The 12,516-nt window shown below is 49.7% G+C and overlaps 2 protein-coding genes and 1 long non-coding RNA gene across 8 annotated transcripts in view; 1 reads left to right on the top strand and 2 right to left on the bottom strand.

Annotated features, from left to right (window-relative positions):
* The window catches only part of LOC138844725 (uncharacterized), a 29,078-nt gene extending 23,022 nt beyond the window's left edge, over window positions 1-6,056 (bottom strand). For 2 of the 3 annotated variants that reach the window (XM_070054502.1, XM_070054501.1), the window contains exon 1: window positions 5,729-6,056. The gene's annotated coding sequence lies outside the window, so the exon portion shown is untranslated. The remainder of the gene's footprint in view (window positions 1-5,728) is intronic. The other variant, XR_011380990.1, reaches the window with a different exon arrangement.
* The window catches only part of LOC103345879 (protein sidekick-1), a 694,014-nt gene that overhangs the window by 396,058 nt on the left and 285,440 nt on the right, over window positions 1-12,516 (bottom strand). The gene's annotated exons all lie outside the window — the stretch shown is intronic.
* LOC103346435 (neuroblastoma breakpoint family member 4) overlaps window positions 4,812-12,516 on the top strand; it is a 1,612,367-nt gene continuing 1,604,662 nt past the window's right edge. The window contains exon 1 of the long non-coding RNA XR_011380966.1: window positions 4,812-4,941. This is a non-coding gene — a long non-coding RNA (neuroblastoma breakpoint family member 4). The remainder of the gene's footprint in view (window positions 4,942-12,516) is intronic.

Here is a 12,516-nt window from a genome sequence, read left to right as displayed (position 1 = left end):
GGTGTGCCGCTCCCCTGCGGAAGTGGGGAATGTGGCTAGGGGGAACTGCCCTTCCACGGAGGTGGAAGGGACAGTAGCCAACCCGGGAAGAAACAGCAGCAAACCCGGGGAGGGCCGAGCAGACGAAAGAACAGCGCAGGGTCCTGTGTCGTTCCTCCACAAAGACGGGGAGCGACATAATGGTGCCGTGACTCGGATATGAAGCCTAGGCAGGGCTTAGTGTCATTCCCCCATGAAGACGGGGAGCGACATAATGGTGCCGTGACTCGGATAGGAAACCTAGGACAGATAGGAAACTTAGGAGGGAAGAAACGGGAAGAAATGGGAAAATACCGGAGAGAGAGAGACTAGCAAACAGCCTAGGGAAAAGCCGGACGAAAAAGGTGCCGGAAGGCGCTATTGAAAGCCTAGGCATAGACTCGGATACGGACTACGGGGGGAAGCTGGGAGAAATCTCTAAGGTCGAAAGCGAAAGTGAAAGCTAGAACAAACAGACTCGGATGCGGACTGTGGGGAGAGGCCAGGAGAAATGAGGGAGGAGTATTGTTGGAGGAAAGCTTGGGGAAACATACCGGGTAGAGAAAAATGTTAGGGAAATTGAAGCCGCGGGGGGCAGGCCGAGGCGGAGACGAAAGCCACTTTGGGATTCTCAAGTTAGCCCGGGAATAAGGGGCGAAAAGTTGAAACCAGAAGCGGAAACGTAAGCCAGATTGGGATCCGTCTGATTAGCCCGGGGACCAAAGGACGGGAAGCCAAATCGTGGGGCGGAGACGTGAGCTGGGTTGAATTTGCCAGGTTAGCCCGGGGAACTCAGATTGAATGCTAGTGGCGGAGACGTAAGCTACGCTGTGTGACTCGCGGAGGCTGCCGCGCGCAGACAGAGTGTGCGGGGCTCAAGTAGATAGGGAACGCTGGGCTAGTGCGAAGCCGCGCAGATGAGAGAGGCGCGGGCTGAAGCGGCTCAGAGCCGGAAAGCTGCCGAGAAGCAGCCTCGGGGCGGGTGCCGGGAAGCCGCAGGGATAAGAGAAACAGAAGTTTAGAAGTAAAATGAGAGAAATAGGAATGTTGGCAGACAGAAGTAAAATGGGAGAAATAGGAATGCCCGGAGATAGAGAAATAGAGAAATAGAAAGGCCTCCCCACAATACTGCAATGAGAAGGCTTGGATTCGGTCTGCCCGATTAGTGAGGCGATGAGCACCTGCGGGCGGCTAGCAGCTTATGCACCGCAGGTCACCGAAGACGGGCACGTTATTAACATCAATAGTCTCCCCACAATACCGCAATGAGAGAGCTTGGATTCGGTCTGCCTGATTAGTAAGGCGGTAAGCACCAGCGGGCAGCTCGACCAGAGTATGAGCTGTAGGTCACCGAAGATAGGCACGAATCAACACCAATAAGTCACCCCACAACATGGCAATGAGAGAGCTTGGATTCAGTCTGCCTGATTAAGGCGGTAAGCACCAGCAGGCGGCTCGACCAGAGTATGAGCCGCAGGTCACCGAAGACAGGCACGCATCAGCGCCTAAAAACCTCCTCACAACATGGCGAAGAGAGGACCCGGATTCGGTTTGCCTGATTGATAGGACTTGTAAGAACCTGTGGCAACTCTAGCAAGTAGAGCAGAGTGTGTGCCGTGGGACACCGAAGACAGGCGCGTATCAACGCCAAAAAATAAAAAGAAAGGGGGATCTGTGGGGAGCAACTCGGACTAGACTAAGTTACTGGAATTAAGACTTATTCTATGCATCTGCTCTCCCACAATATGGCGCTGGGAGAGAAGAAAACAGCTTCTACACAGCTGCCTCCAGTTCAGCCAATAAACTGTGGGACTTGCTCCTGATTGGAGGAGAGCAGTGTGCTCAGCGTGTGGGCAGCCGAGTTGGGGTTGGCGGAGGAGGACTATAAAGGAGGAGAGAGACGGCATGCACCAGGAACATCTAAGGGGAACATCTAAGGGGAACACCTGTGCAGCCCCCAAGAGAGCCGGCTGGCGGTGTGCCGCTCCCCTGCAGAAGTGGGGAATGTGGCTAGGGGGAACTGCCCTTCCACGGAGGTGGAAGGGACAGTAGCCAACCCGGGAAGAACCAGCAGCAAACCCGGGGAGGGCCGAGCAGATGAAAGAACAGCGCAGGGTCCTGTGTCGTTCCTCCACGAAGACGGGGAGCGACATAATGGTGCCGTGACTCGGATATGAAGCCTAGGCAGGGCTTAGTGTCGTTCCCCCACGAAGACGGGGAGCGACAGGTCCCTGCTGCCAGGATGGAGTTCCTGGCTCTTGGCTTTAGCCTGGCCCAGCCCTGGCTATTGCAGCCACTGGGAGCGTGACCCAATGGATGCAGGTGCTTGCTCTCTCTCTGTCCTTCTGCATTTCCAATAAATCTTTTTTTTTTTTTAAATTGAGTTAGAGATTAATTGGCCTTTTGGACAGAAGTAGTCTCTTTTTTTTTTAAAAGAAGGAACAGCTGTCATGTAAGCTGCCCCTCCCCCTATAATGACCTAATGAATCTGGAAGCAGCAACACAGTCTGAGGACGGGGCTCAGGAGAGGTGGATTCTGGTCCTGGCTCTAACACAGTTGTTTTGCATCTATTAAACTTTCTTGGCTCAACTTCTTCAACTGCAGAACGGAGATGATAATAGAGCCTTGCCTCCGCGGGAAGATTTGGAATTAGAATTTCCCAGAGGGGTCTCTGGACTTTCTCTAGGAGCAGTGACGTCATCCATCTCTTACAACCGCCCCTGCACCGCCTGGGCTTTCCAATCTCCAAGCAAGTTTCCACAAAGCTTTCGGCGAACTGCAGAATACATCACAGCAAACAAGGCTCCGGGCAATTCTGCAGGGTCCTGAAGCCAAGAAGTAGCCCGAGCTCTGCTCATGCAGGCACTGTACGGCTGGGGATATGGGCTCCAGCTCTGATTCGAAAGCACACTCAAGGACGTAGGGCTGCTGACCAAACACAACCAGTGGCTCTAGCAAGGCCACACCGGCACGAGGGAGGGGATGGAAAAGAAGCATTTATGGAGTGTGTTAGCTCCCTTTCCTGCAACAACCCCGGGAGATGGGGAGTGTCCTTCACTCTGGGCAGCAATGGAGTCAACAATTGTCCGAAGGTCACAAGTAGGAAGACCTCAAAGCCCGATCTGCTCCAGGGGTGTAGCCCAAACCTCAGTCTCACAGCAAAGCAGAGGTGCTCAGAGCAATGGAGACTGGGCAGTGGGGGAAGGGGACCTGCTGACTTTGCGCAGGTCATGTCACTTGGTTAAGGCTGAGGTTTCTCCTGCCAGCACTTCTCACATACAGGCAGTGAGAAGGTGCCACTGCCCAGGGCTGGCCCAGAGAGCCCACTGAGAGCCTCCCTAGGCTCTCAGCCAACCTAGCAAGTTTGCAGCAGCTCAGGGCTGCCTGCAATACCGACAAACAAACGACAGCCCACCCGTGCCCCTGTCTCATCTGAGGACAGCAAGGCGGGAAGACAGCCCGTTTCGAAGCTCCACGATGTTGTCAGAGAACAGAGCATCCATCTCTGCCTGCCTTTTTTTGGTGTGTGTGTGTGTGTCCCTTCTAGCGTCTGCCTCCTCCACATGGCAGCTGCCCCAGGTCTCGGTTGCCCCATGCTGGCCAGCACCCACAGGTGCTCTGCAGGCTCCGACTCCTTGGCCTGCTGCTCCCCACTCTCCCGCCTGGGGTCCAGATGCGGACCCCAGCAGACGCGGCTGTCTCTCGGGGCGCACACCCGGGCCCCTGGCCCTTCCCCACTGGGTGATCTCACCCGATCACCATCACGTGCCCCTGGGCTCCTCCTGGCTGACTCCCAGCAGCAGCAGGCTGGGTGTCACCTTCCAGCCCTCCTCCCGCCACGCGCGGGCCTCTACGCTCCGGAGCGCTTACTTCATCCCATAAACTCGGCTAATGCTTACCACATACTCCCCGGGCGGCCGGGAGAAACCCCTCCCTTGACAGACCCTTACTCCAGACCCGGGAGCGGCGGAGGCGGCCTGTGCTGCCGGCCCCCAGGACAAACATGACCTTGGACGCCTCTACGAAGCCATGTCCACTCCTCTGAGCAGGCGGCGGCTTTGAACCAAACGGTGCCTTTTGTCCCTAGCGTTTAGGAAACCGATGGCGCCCGTTTCTCGTTCGCAATTATGGCAACTTGGCGCGGAACCCCCACGCCCCCTTCCACTGCGCCCCAAGCGCAGAGCCCCGGGCGGGGAGCAGGGCGGCTCCCAGGGCACTTGGAGCGGCGCTGCCGGCGCGGGAAGTTGCCCGAGTCCAGCGCCGCTGCCGGCGCGAAATTGCAGGCGGGCGGGCGCGTCGAGTTTGAAAACGAGCGAGGGCCGTGGGGGCGGGCCCCGGGAGCGGAGCCGCCTCCCTCGGCCAATCAGCGGGGGCGGCGCGTGCGGCCGGGCTGTGAATGGGGAGCGGCGGCCGCGGCGGAGGGCGAGAGCCGGCGCGCGGGCGGGCGCACTTTCTCCTCAGCGCCGGGTGACAGCGCGGCGGTCGCCCGGAAGGGCTCCGGGCGTCGCGACGAGAACTGCCCCCGCTGACGACTTCTCCTCCGCCTCGCTCGACCCCTGCCGCGCCCCTCACGCGGGCACCCGGGACGCCGCCCCTCAGCGCCGGGCACCGCGTCCACCCGGGGCCGTCCCAGCCGTCCGGTGCGGCGTGGCGCTCCGGATGGCAGCTCCTCGGTATGGTCCGCGGTGCCCGGCCCTCGGTGACCGCCGGCGGCCCGCCGCTCCCTGAGTGCGCTGGGTCCTTGCCGGGCCCCTGCCTCGACCGCGAGCGCCCGGGACCCCGCGCGGCGCCAGGCATTGCCGGCGAGGACGCGGAGTGCGCAGGGCAGCGCGGCGGACGGCAGGCGGCAAAGTTCAGCCCGGGCCGCGGGCGGTGGGCGCTGCTGCTGCTCCAGCTGCACTTGCTGCGGGCGCTGGCTCAAGGTAGGCGCGGGCCGGGGCCGGGAGTGGGCTCTGGGGAGATGGGCGCCAGTCGGGGTCCTGGGCGCCGCCCCGGGGGCGGGCTCCGGAGGTCGGGCGCCGCTTCCGGGTGCAGCGCGGCGAACTTTGCGAGCGCGGGTGCGCGGTGTCCCCTGCCCCCCGAGCCGCCGGGCCAGGACTGCGGCGCGCGGGGTGCCCGCTAGACCCACCCGGGGCGGGGGAGGGGCAGGTGAGCTCCTCGAAGCCCACCCTGCGAACGAAAGCCTTTGAAGGGGAGCCCCAGGCACCCGCTCCTGGAGAGGCTGCCCGAGTCCGACCCAGCGCGCCGAGCTGGAGCCGCTGGACGGGTGTCGCTCTTTGCCCCGCGGAGTCTGGGCGGCGGTGCGGGGCTCGCCCCCGCGGACCCCCAGCGTCAGAAGCAGCCGCGCCAGCTGCTGGGCGCCCCCCTCCCGGGCAACCCCGGCCTCCCGCTGCTGCGGTTGCCCCGAGCCCGACCCCTAGGTGGGAGTGTGCGGTCGGTGGAGCAAAACTTTCCGTGCCCACAGCTGTGCGGCTTGGCTTTGTTTCCCTCGCTCTGTGGGCCTCGGTTTGGAACATTCCAGTGGTGATCGCTGAAATAGGAAGCGGCGATCTGCCGATTCCAGACGACCTCTGGCACGGCGAGGGGGAATCTCCGTGAAAGGAGCTGTCCCCGGCCGGCCGGAGCCCTTCGCCTGCCCCTCAGCACCCTTTCCGCTGCAGTTCGCTGGTCTTAAAAGAGGGGGTGGGGGAGAAACAGCCGCTTACATACCACCCTTTTCGGATGAGGTCTGTAGGTTAGCCAGGCTCTTCTGCTGTTGGCAGCGCTAGTCAAATTAACTTTGGGCTGTGTTCATTAGCTGTATCCTGGAAAACCATCTCGGTGAGGAACTGGGTACTCGGAGGTTGACTGACGTGGGACAGCCTTGAACTCCAGTTAGCTGTGTTCTGCGTCACGTGCAGATGATTTAGCTTACTGCACAGGAAAGGATTCAAACGCACCAGCATGTTGACGGTCTGAATTGAAAGCCCGCATGCCACAGTTTAGAAACTAACTCAAAATTTTTAAACTGCTTATCTAATAGTATCTGAATGGTGCCTCCCCCAGGGGTTCATAAATGGGTTCCGTGAGGTCTTACTGCGTGAAAACAAATCGTCCTGCTTATGTTCAATTTAACTCCAGCATTAGTTGTACAGTTTTCATTTTTATTTGTGCTTCTTGCTTAATATCTTAGTCTGGAAGCAAGGCGTCTGTTAAGTCATTTTGTAAAATGGGATCTGGATTGCCAGAGAAGCCAGGTTTAACTGAAGAAATTGAAATCACTTGATTTGACCTTTAGAATAGAAATGGTGTTTTATTATTGAGTTTCTTTTTTTTAACTTTTATTTAATGAATATAAATTTCCAAAGGAGAATATGGATTACAATGGCTTCCCCCCCATAATGTCCCTCCAACCCGCAACCCTCCCCTTATCCACTCCCTCTCCCCTTCCATTCACATCAAGATTCATTTTCAATTCTCTTTATATACAGAAGATCAGTTTAGCATACATTAAGATTTCAACAGTTTGCTCCCACACAGAAACATAAAGTGAAAAATACTGTTTGAGTGCTAGTTATAGCATTAAATCTCAATGTACAGCACACTAAGGACAAAGATCCTACATGAGGAGTAAGTGCACAGTGACTCCTGTTGTTGACTTAACCAATTGACACTCTTGTTTATGGCATCAGTAATCTCCCTATGCTCCAGTCATGAGTTTCCAAAGCTATGGAAGCCTTTTGAGTTTTTTTAAACTCAAAAAAAAAAACTTAAAAAAAAAGTGACTTGCACTTTACAGTAAGATATTTGCATTTACGTGTTTGAAGATGTGCACAGATTGAAACAGTGGGGAAAATCAGTGGCTTTGTTTTGAAGTTTATTACATGGATGTAAAGTTTTGGTCATTGGCACTCTGAAGGCTGTTTGAAGTATTTTTACAGATGAAAAATGAATGAAAATACATTAATTAAAATACTAAGGCAACTGCCAAACTTTCTTAGGGAGGAATATTTTATTCCTTGTCGGTAAAAACATTGGTATCTGTTTTACATTTATATGGTTTGTAAAAGTGTACAGATCTTTTAGTGTAGAATTTCAAATAGATTGTCACAAATTTTAAATTCATTGACAGGTTTCTGTTCTCTGTGAAATGTGTAATATATCCATCATTTTTTATATCATTGAAAATTCATATTACAGAGGAGATGTCACCGTTTGACAAAAGCTCATGTATCTTGAAAATGAAAATTCTGGTGCTGCTATAGCGATTTCTGATGGGATGATGAGCTGGTCATATGCAAGGAGTGTGATCTCTTGAATCTTATCAGATACAATGTAATATTCTAAATGGGGTAGTTACCAGTAAGTTGCAACTGGTCATAAGCACCATGTTGTTACTATGTAGCGAGGTGAAGCTATTGGGTAGGCTTGGTCATATCATCCTGGAAGAGAATAAATGCATCATTTATCAGTATAAGTTACAAATAATCAGCAGAAGTTACAAAAGAAGATATTGTTGACCCTGGAGGCAGTTCAGATCTTACAGAAAAAAAAAAAAAAGAAAAAAAAAAACCTTTTTAATGTTCTGGAGTAACTCTGTTCTACATGGTAACAAAGAGTTGCACACTGATTATTGGTGATTATTTAATTGCTTTTGACTTTTCTAGATACCTAAAAAGCCAAATCTTTAATTCTGAAAGGCAGGTGGCAATACACACTTTCTTTATACTTTCTGCTGAGAAGCCAGATAGGAGTGGCTTGGGAGAAGGATGGATCCTAAGTATCACATGTGGTCAGTGGTGCCTTTAGCTTGACTGCTGATGTATTGGTTCTGGTGGTTTTCAGGACACATCATAGATGGAGTTTGTACTCATCAGTCCCAGAGGGATAGGAGTGCTCTTGTCAGTTACCGTCCCTGGTTGTTCATAGCATGCAGTTTCTCCCTGCAGTTGTTTCCAGTCTCTTAGGCCAGTGGCTCTCAAACTTTGAGCACACACTCTCCCCCACCCACCGGCTCCCTGGAGGATTGGTAAAACTTTAAGGGACCACCTCCTTCTGTGCTAACTTGAGCTGCAGCTTGCTTTCTGTGGGATTGTGACATACACTTGAGTTTCAGAACCACTGATGTATACTGCTTTGTTTTTCCTCACTCCAGTCTGCTGATTTCCCCAGAACTCTCTAAGCTGGTGTTTCTCAAACGTGGGTGCACATTGGAAGCACTTGGGAGCTTTCAGTGTTGCGCCTCCATCTGTCTTCCAGACTTTGTTGAATGGATTTGAGGTTTGACCTGGGTGGAGAGAGCCAGGCTCTCCAGCTGATTAGAATGTGTAGCCAAGTTTAAGAACCGCAGCGCTTAGCCTTTAAGTGAGATCACAGGATTCAGTTTTCCTTCAGACATTGTCCTAGGTGTCCAGTCATCCCCCAAGTCATTCCGGCAGCTTATGGACCTTAAACCTGTCTTGACTAACGCCTGTCCCAGGTTCATGATCTCTCTGAGCTACTTGCTTTTAAGCTGCGAGTTCTGTTTATTCCTGTGCAGACTGCTGAGCTCCTACTTGGGTGCTCATCTGGAGCATGCATCATAATCACTGGTGAAATCTTAAAAATAATTGAAAATTTGAGCTCCACTTGAGGTCTGTTGACTCTCAGAATTGGGCATTTTTTAGAAGTTTGACAAGTGATTCTTGTCTCTCTTGTTACATTTTTATTCTTGTGATGGTTGATCTCATAATCTCTGGGTTCTCTGCCACCCTAGCATGCTTTCCTGTGGCCTGGCTCACTTGTGTTAAGTCAGTTCCCAGCCCTGGGTGGTCTCCTAATTAGGCTTTTCTGTCAGTTGTTTGCTGGGGAAATTACAGCACAGTGTTGATCGAGGTCACTGCAAGTCTGCTTTCCTTTGAGCCCGCACTGCCTTCTGTGAATCGATAAGTGATTCATTGCCCCTCTTCCTCTTATCCCTGGCCCCTTCCCCTCACAACTTTAACTTGAGTTTCTAGGAGTCCCAGGCTACCTTGCTTGGGCTGTTGCATATTTAACAGGTGGTTATTGGCTACTTTGTTGGCCTTGCAAATCCAGTAATAGCCATTATCACCCTGTACATCCAGGAAGCTTCCTGTACTCTCAAATATTTAGGTGAAACAAAGTGGAAAGACTGCAAGTTAAATGGGTAATTAAGTGATGAATGATAAGTCTTTCTAGTTAAATGTACCACTTCAAAAAATTCCTGGAAAAAATGGAAGTATGTTGGCCAAAAAAGTGTGAAATTCATGCATTTTTTTTCACCATACCCATAGCCATGGGCTTTTTGAGGAGCCCTTGGGTGGTTTTTGGTGCATAGGATGGGGTGTGTGAAATGGCGTTGGTCTGTGGCAGGCAGTGTCATTCTGCTTGCTCTCTGGCCTTCCTCAAGGTGTCCAGGAGCCGGGAGGCTAGGGATATTGCCTGACTACACATAGAGAAGGGAATGCACATAGCAGCAGGAGGAAACACAAACTGCATTGTGATGGCTCATGCTTCAGTTTCTCTAAGCAACTTAGAAAATGGTAGTTCTGAAAGTAGGCCCTTGAAGTCCAATTCATGAAAGCAGAGGGTGGGAATGAAAATCTGGGTGAAAGGGATAGTATGAAGAAGAGGGACACTTAAGTTAGAAAATGCAAAGCTGTTGATTTCAGTTGGTTTAAATACTCTTGGTATACAATGATATATTGTGTGTAATGTAGGTGAGTATCTTAGTTCATGTAGTCCTTTTATTCTGATTTGACTTCAGTGGTTCTGTAACACATTTTCTTAAAGTTTCCCCTGAATTTGTACACTTCCCAATTAAAAAGTCATGAACAACTGTACCCATAATCCTGAGGGAGAATATATGGTTAGTTGAGCCTGCAAGTGGCACCTTCTGCCATCCTCTGGTAGCACATAGAAATTACAGTTAAAATTTTTAGTGAATTCCTGAAATGCAAAACTGTCATAGTTTGACCATACCTGAGACCTGTTGTGAAGAAGTTTATTGCAATTAATCTTGGAACTTCATTATATTAACACTAGTTTTACTATATCCAAGCATACACGCCCACAAATATTTGGGATCATTGCTTCAGGAATCTCTGTTGATGCATTTGCTGTGTTGGTATTTAGGTGATCTGGCTTCCTGACAGCTCTAAAGCCAGAGAATCATTGCATTAGGCTGGCCCCATTCCCCTGTGGTTATTGTGGGAATGAGAATATTTTTAATAAAGCTTTCCTAGGAACACGATGTAGTGAATGGAGAAGGCATTGGGCTAAGCGTCGGTAGCTCTGGTTTTATTTCGTCTGTGACTGCCTTGCAGTGTGAGCAAGTCGGGTAGCCTCTCTTGCTCTGTTTGCTCATCTATACAGAGGGAGGCGGTTAGACTCACTGTTCAAATCTGTTCTGCTCTGATTCTCTGATCTTCTGTATGTTGTCACATCTTTTCTGCCCTTACCAGACTCTCTAAGTGTGTCTCCTCTTTGGGGATTCTGTAATTCCATATGTCTTAGTCCCTAGAATTTAACTCTCTTCATTTTAGTTTGCCAGGTATGTTCAGTGTTGAAGACAGCATTTCTCCTGAGATGCTGCTAACACATGATGCATTTACTCTAGCCGTACAATGGTTCATGCTCAAAATTTTAGGTTCTCTAAAGCAAATTAGTGGCATAATTTATCAATGTAAGCTGTAAATTTGGAGAATTAAATAAGCATCTTATTTTAAGAAAATTTATCTAAGTGGTCAGAAGAAGAAAGAGTAATGAGATTAATAGAAATCTACCAAAGGTAATTGATGCTCTGAGAGATATAACAAGATGTGGGATAGGAATTGGTTGTAAGAATGTAGCTGTTTACTGGACAGTGACCATAAGTAATGAAAGAGATTAGTAGTTGGTGTTTTGAGTTTTCTGTGCTCAACCTCATGTTATTTTGGCTTACTTGTCTTCATTAAGGACTTTTAGTAAAGCAGAGAGTCCTTAAAATTAACACAAGAATTATTTTTCACTGTAATAGACTTAGTTGACACTAATGCTCAGGCAATATCTAGTGAAGATACAGCTATCAATCCAGTTTCTTGACAACTGATAAGATTTATTTATTTACTGATCTTTGGAGATTAGCTTGTGGAATGGGGCTAAGAAGGTACTTCTTGATGTTTTTGGCTTTGCTGTATTTTAAAAAATATTATGATTTTTAATCAAGTAGTCTTTGCAGATGTGAACTTTAGAAAATGGGCTAGACCCTGGAACTCGTATTATGATGCAGAAAAAAATCAGGTTTTCGTGCAGTGGTGTGCTGCTTTTTCTGAACTCTGTATTCTGGATTTGATTCTTTAGCATGTGAGATTTGCAGTACTCTGTAAGTTTGATTCTTTAGCATGTGAGATTTGCAGTACTCTGTAAGTTTGATTCTTTAGCATGTGAGATTTGCAGTACTCTGTAAGTTTGATTCTTTAGCTTGTGAGATTTGCAGTACTCTAAGTTTGATTTAACACAGGTGATGTTTTCAAGAAAAGAATATGGGGAAGTAACCAAAGAGTGACTGTGGTGGCCAGGGGAGAAATATGACTCCTACTATTGTCTCTGTGACTATTGATAATAATTGGGGGTGGGAACTTAAGTACCCCAAGAAATCTGAGTATTTCAGATGTGAAATAAGGAGGAATTTTTTTTTTATGTCATTGTTGTAACCTAGTCACATTTATACAAGGTGGTCACTTCCAGGGGTGGTAGTGTCTGTGGGTTTTTTTTTTCAATGTAGTCCTAAATTTATTTGTGGTATGTTTCTGATTGTCAGAGAGGGGTTTTTTTCAGAGTGAGGTTCAGTTCTGCCTTGACTTCTCCCTAGATGTTGGAGATGATGCAGAAAGAACAAGATAGTGTGTGACCAAGCCCCTCTGTATGATGGAAGTCAGTGTTGATTTTATATACAAACCACCAGATGACAACAGAAAAAGTCTTCGCATAGAATATAATCTGTGGTTTCTACAACTTCTTTGTTTCTTCTGTGACACACTACTTTACAATGTATTTATGCAATAGGTAAAATTTTGGTTAAGAGCAAGGTGAGTTTATAATACTTGACGATGCAATATCACAAGTAGGAAAGAGAATGGTGGGGAAAGTTCAGTCACCTAGATAGAGTTGGCATTTATGCTGTATTGTGTGGGCTGTACCCAAAGAAACAGGGACATAACATGATTTTGTATTTGTTTAAATGATTATTTATTTGAAAGTCAGTTAAACAGAGAGAGGCAGAGAGGCAGAGAGGCAGAGAGGCAGAGAGGCAGAGAGAGAGAGAGAGAGAGAGAGAGATACCTACCTGCCATTCGCTGCTGGTTTACTCCCCAACTGGCTGCAACAGATGGAGCTGTGCTGATCTGAAGCCAGGAGCCAGGATCTTTGTCCAGGTCTCCCACATGGGTGCGGGGGCCCAAGGACTTGGGCCATCCTCCACTGCCTTCTGAGGTCTGCCATCCTCCACAGCAGAGAACTGGATCAGAAGTGGAGCAGCT

Source organism: Oryctolagus cuniculus, chromosome 12, assembly GCF_964237555.1.
Source record: "Oryctolagus cuniculus chromosome 12, mOryCun1.1, whole genome shotgun sequence".
Classification (NCBI taxonomy): Eukaryota; Metazoa; Chordata; class Mammalia; order Lagomorpha; family Leporidae; genus Oryctolagus; species Oryctolagus cuniculus.
Note: the sequence above shows the minus strand (reverse complement) of the source record. Positions and strands in the feature narration are given on the sequence as shown.